Source organism: Scyliorhinus canicula, chromosome 2 (assembly GCF_902713615.1).
Source record: "Scyliorhinus canicula chromosome 2, sScyCan1.1, whole genome shotgun sequence".
In the NCBI taxonomy this organism is placed as follows: Eukaryota; Metazoa; Chordata; class Chondrichthyes; order Carcharhiniformes; family Scyliorhinidae; genus Scyliorhinus; species Scyliorhinus canicula.
The window spans coordinates 230,987,319-230,992,785 of record NC_052147.1 but is presented as its reverse complement, the minus strand read 5'-3'; the positions used below and the strand labels follow the sequence as shown (position 1 = coordinate 230,992,785).

The 5,467-nt window shown below is 47.2% G+C and overlaps 1 pseudogene; it reads left to right on the top strand.

Annotated features, from left to right (window-relative positions):
• Positions 1 to 2,784: 2,784 nt before the first annotated feature.
• Positions 2,785 to 4,073, top strand: LOC119962314 (annotated as a pseudogene).
• The last annotated feature ends 1,394 nt before the right edge of the window (positions 4,074 to 5,467 follow it).

Genomic DNA, 5,467 nt, shown 5'->3' with positions numbered 1-5,467 from the left:
GTCGCCACATTCCGCCGCCTGTTCGGGGAGGCTGGTACAGGAATTGAACCTGCGCTGTTGGCCTGCCTTGATCTGCTTTAAAAGCCAGCTATTTAGCCCTGTGCTAAATCCGCCCCAGTGCCAAGGTGCCCAGTTTCCAGGTTGTCCATGCAAGGTACTGATTGTCAGGTTGTCCATGCCAAGGATAGGGCCCAGGTTTGCCTTTCCTTTAAGAGGTGGGGCGAGGGGGGCACGAGGACCCTGTATGAGGTAAGTTGGGTGCAGTGGAGCGGATCCGGAGGCTATGGTGGGGTGGCTGAGGGACGTTGAAAGATCGAGGCAGCATTTAAAAATGGCACCCCACTCCGTGAGTACTCTTCAGTGACTACAAATGATGTATGTGCGGCCTCGCCAGGGGCTTCCCCGCCTCGGTCAAAAAAAATGGCAAAGTGCCGTTAAATAGTGCTGTCTTTCTCAGCACTGCAGGCTCCAAGAAACACCACGTTAAATGTGCCTGACATGGGAGTCTGTTTTTGTCCTGTTAAATTGTGTCAGATATTTTGATGCATTCAAATGAGGTTCCCAAACGTTTGTGAAGGCATTCTCATTACAAACGGGGAAGGTGTCTGGAAAATCGGAAAATAGGATCCTGCTGGCAATAATCGCGTTTCCCAATTCTTGCTTTCTTTTGCGTTGCTGTTTCTCTGACAGCTAACCTCAGCTGAAAATTGGCCCAATAGTTTACATTTTAGAGATATGGGACTGGATTCACCGTTTTTGAGGCTAAGTGCCGACACTGGCCTGGGAATTGTGGCATTTTACAATGCCAAAATCGGCTCCGAACCCAAACCCATCCTGTAACTGGTTATTGGCCAGCAGCAAAATTCCCGGCTCCCACGATATAAACAGCTGGAGAATGGCCAACCATGCGCACAACAATGACCTGCAATGGCCGGGCCTTAAAACATGGCGGCAGCCGTGTGCGGACCCGACCTGCCAAATAGTGTCCACTGGCCAGCTCCCACCAGTCCCCCTAGCCACCGCTGAAGTGCCCCTGGCCAGCAGCATGACTCCCGGCCGACTGTGGTGGTGCTGGACACAGTCCGCAGCTGCCATGCCGGGTTCCCGCCTGCCGAGAGCACATGTCCTTCGCACGGTCGGGTACTTGGCCCATCGGGGGCGGAGCATCGGGGAAGGCCTTCAGGTGACGCTCCAACGCCGTCCAACATCATGCGGAACTCGACGTGATGATAGGGGTTGAGGTGAGAAAACCAGCATCAAACCAGGGCCACCCCTGATTTGGGTGTCGGAAGGGATTCACCGCCCGATCACCGATTATGATATCGGTCTCGGAGAATGGTGAATCCTGCCCATGGTTATTACAATTTGGATCGTAAAATATGCAGGAGTGAGGAAATATTTGGTGAAAGAATTTATCAGTGGTTAGCACTGTTGCTTCACAGCGTCAGGGTCCCAGGTTCAAATTCCTGGCTTGGGTCACTGCCTGTGTGGAGTCTGCACATCCTCCCCGTGTCTGCGTGGGTTTCCTCCCATAAGTCCTAAAAGACGTGCTATTAGGTAATTTGGGCATTCTGAATTCTCCCTCTGTGTACCCGAACAGGTGACAGAATGTGGTGACTAGGGGCTTTTCACAGTAACTTCATTGCAGTTTTAATGTCAGCCTACTTGTGACAATAAAGATTATTATTATTTTATGTCACCTCTTTATTGTGCTTTAAGATTTCAATTCTATTCTATCAAGAGGCAGCCAATCTGTCATTTTGAATTTGAAGGACAGTTCACATTCCACTTGCCATGTGGCACGCCATTTATATAGTTGCAACAGGCAGCAATAAAATCAGTCGATATGGCTATCAAAGAAGCAAATGAACTTCAGAACTAAAGTTGGATGCTGGTGAAAATAGGAAGGTTGTTCTCAAAGCAAGTATATATATATAATAATATATTATTATAATCTTTATAATAATATTTATTGTCACAAGTAGTCTTACATTAACACCAATGAAGTTACTGTGAAAAGCCCCTAGTCGCCACATTCCGGTGCCTATTCGGGTACACAGAGTGAGTATTCGGAATGGCCAAATTACCTAACAAACACGTCTTTCAGGACTTGTGGGAGGAAACTGGAGCACCCGGAGGAAGTCCATGCAGACACAGGGAGAACGTGCAGACTCTGCACAGACAGTGACCCAAGCTGGGAATCAAATTTGGCACCCTGGCACTGTGAGGCAACAGTGCTGACCACTGTGCTACCTTGCCAGCAATGCAGCAATCGACATGGGTCATGACAATATCCAACATTTGGGAAGGTGTTTTCCAAATTTGGCAGAACAAATCTCTTTGCGAAGCAATGTTTTTCACATCCAACAGTGGACCAAACAGGATCAGTCAACACGATTGATGAGATGTTCATTGAAGACCTGCTTTTTGTTGATCTAATTTCAACTAAGGACACGATGAGTCCGAATATGCAGAGTGAAGAAGTCTTACTGACCAGTTGCAGCAATAGTGATGGTGATGCTGATACCATCGAAGACAGATGGACAATTCCATTGATGCTGAATGGCACATTGATCAAATGCAAGCTCGACACAGGAGCAAGGGCCAACCTTCACAGTTTATCCGATTTGAATCGGCTGTGGGTTAAACCGAAAGTCGTCAATCAAATAAGACTACTGAAAGGCTACAATGGGAATGAGATTGGGAGATTGGGAGCATGTGATCTCGAAGCATGGATACACAACAGAAGTCACATCATACAATTTTCCATTGTGGACATAGAACATGAGTCCATCATGGGAGTGGAAGCGTGTGAGACACTTGAGCTCGTTGAGCGGCTGCACATTCCAGACTGCACTGCGACAGAGAATCATTGCGACTGGCGATATAATGGCGCAGTTATCCGATGGGGTAAAAGCAAAGGTTAAAGTGGAGAAAGGTAAACCAGATGAAGAGATGGAGGAGCCAAAGGGAATTCCAGAATTCTGGTTAACGGTCTTCAGAAATGTGGATTTGCTGAGTGACATGATACCGGAGCATGATGAGCCTATCCTAAAGCATCTACAAGATGTAAATGTAAAATTTTCAGATCCTAGACAGCCAATGAGCTTTACTCTAGAGTTTAAATTTGAGCCAAATAAGTATTTCACAAATGAAGCAGTGACAAAAACATACCAGATGGAGTTGCAGCCTGATGAGTCAGATCTTTTCTTTCTTTGATAAACCAAAAATCATGGGATCAAAAATCATGGGATGTACAGGGTGACAGATCGACTGGAAGAAAGAAAAAAAACATCACGTTGAAAACTATTAAAATGAGGCAGAAGCATAAGGGTCGGGCCACTGGCAGCACAGTTACAAAAACTGTACCAAATGACTCCTTCAATTTCTTTAGTTCTTCTGAAATTCCAGAGCAGGGAGAGCTGGATGAAGTTTCTGCAGCAATACTCACTGCTGACTTTGAAATGGGTCACTTCTTGCATGAACACATAATTCCAGGTGCAATGTCATACTTTACAGGAGAAGCCATTGCAGACGATGATGATGATTAAGAGAATGATGATTACGATGACAACGATTATGATGAGGAAAGTGAAGAATCAGATGATGAGCCAGAAGAGGAAGACGATGAAAGTCTACTTAGTTTATTTGGCAGTAGTGACAAGGTAATCGCAAGTAGCACACAATCTGTGCATGACAATGATAAGTGTGAAAGCTCTAAGATGGCGTGTGCAGAGGCTGAAAGTGAGATTGCAACAGCAGATAAATCAGATGAGAGCAAATCAACTGCGAACAACCAACTGGTAACTGAAGAAATAATCCCCATTTTGGCAAAATTGGCTCCAAGGCAGTACGATGAATCATCCTATGCTCACAGGTTGGTTCCTGCAGTGGATTCCCCAATACTCAAGGTCAGTCCACCAAACGACTTACTGGATGAACAGTTGGAAATATTTTCATCCCCTTCTCCAATAAAAGACAAAGCATTCATCATTATATCAGATGAGGATGAACAACCAATCAGTTCTCCAACAAAAGAAAAAGCCACGTATCATCATATCAGATTAGGATGAACCACTAATTGAGGCTAAAAAACAAAGTGAAGAAGCAAAGCCTAATGTTGAGGATATTGGTCATCTAAGATACTGGAATGCAAGGATTTGCAGTTCATTCCTGAAGTTGCAAACTTACCTGCAACTGCGAAAGCGTCCAAATGTATGCCAACATTTGATACCTCATCAGTTGATGGGCATACAGCACAGCCTTCGAGAGCAAGCATCATTGATCAACCAAAACTCCTCAGTCCAGCAAAAGCTCCAGAATCAGATATTGTGGCAGGAGAGCCAGAATCAGCTTTAACAGCAGCAGATCCAGAAACAGCCTGCACTGTTAATCCCTTTATTCTTCAAAACAACGTTTTCTCCGTTGTTATCTTCAATTGTTCTACACTCTTGGGGCGCAATTCTCTGCACTCACGACGGTGCGGAGAATAGCGGGCGGCGTAAATTTTTACGGCCTCGTTGGTCTGACGCCCTCCCGCTATTCTCCCCCCCCCCCCACGCACGCCTCCCAACACAAATCGCTGCCCGCCGTTTTTTTATGGCAAGCAGCGATTCTCAGCTGGACGATGGGCCGAATTCCAAGCCCTTTACGACCGTTTTTATGAACGTCAAACACACCTGGTCTGACCGTTCGTAAAAACGGCTGTAAAGTCCCGATCTGGGGAACCATGGCACCGATTGGCACGGCAGTACCACGGCCGTGCCAAGGGTGCCATGGGCCCGCGATCGGTGCCCACCAATCGCGGGCAGCGGGTACTTACCCCGTGCACTCTTTATCCTTCCGCCTCCCCGCTGTATCCATTCGCGGGGCGGCTGAGGGGCATACCGGCCCGCGCATGCGCGGGTTTCACGCAAATGCGTGATGACTTCATCCGCGCATGCGCGGGTTGGAGTCTTCCAATCCGCGCATGCGCGGCTGACGTCATGTGACGCGTCAGCCGTCGCAAACTCTAGCTAGCGGGCTTAACGAAATTCGTTAAGTCCGCGATGCCGGAGTTCACGGCCACGGGATGCTAGCCCCGACCGGGGACCAGAATCGGTTCCCGGTCGGGGGGGCGGAGGCTGGCGTCAAACCCGCCCGTTTTTGACGCCAGCCTCACGATTTCTCCCGGGTGCGGAGAATCACGCCCTTGGCACTATGTTATGTTGTGTTTTAGCCGTAGTGCAAGTGCATACACAACATCTAGTTCTTTGACTAGTAAGATATTTTATGAACAGAATGAATATGTGGAAAGATAACTAACGAACTATGATACAAACGGTAACAAATAAAATAATTTAGTGAATTCTCCTGGAGCTACTTCTAGTGCAACTACCCTCTAGTATGACTTATTACCAACTGCCAGATATAGAACATAGAACATAGAACAGTACAGCACAGAACAGGCCCTTCGGCCCTCAATGTT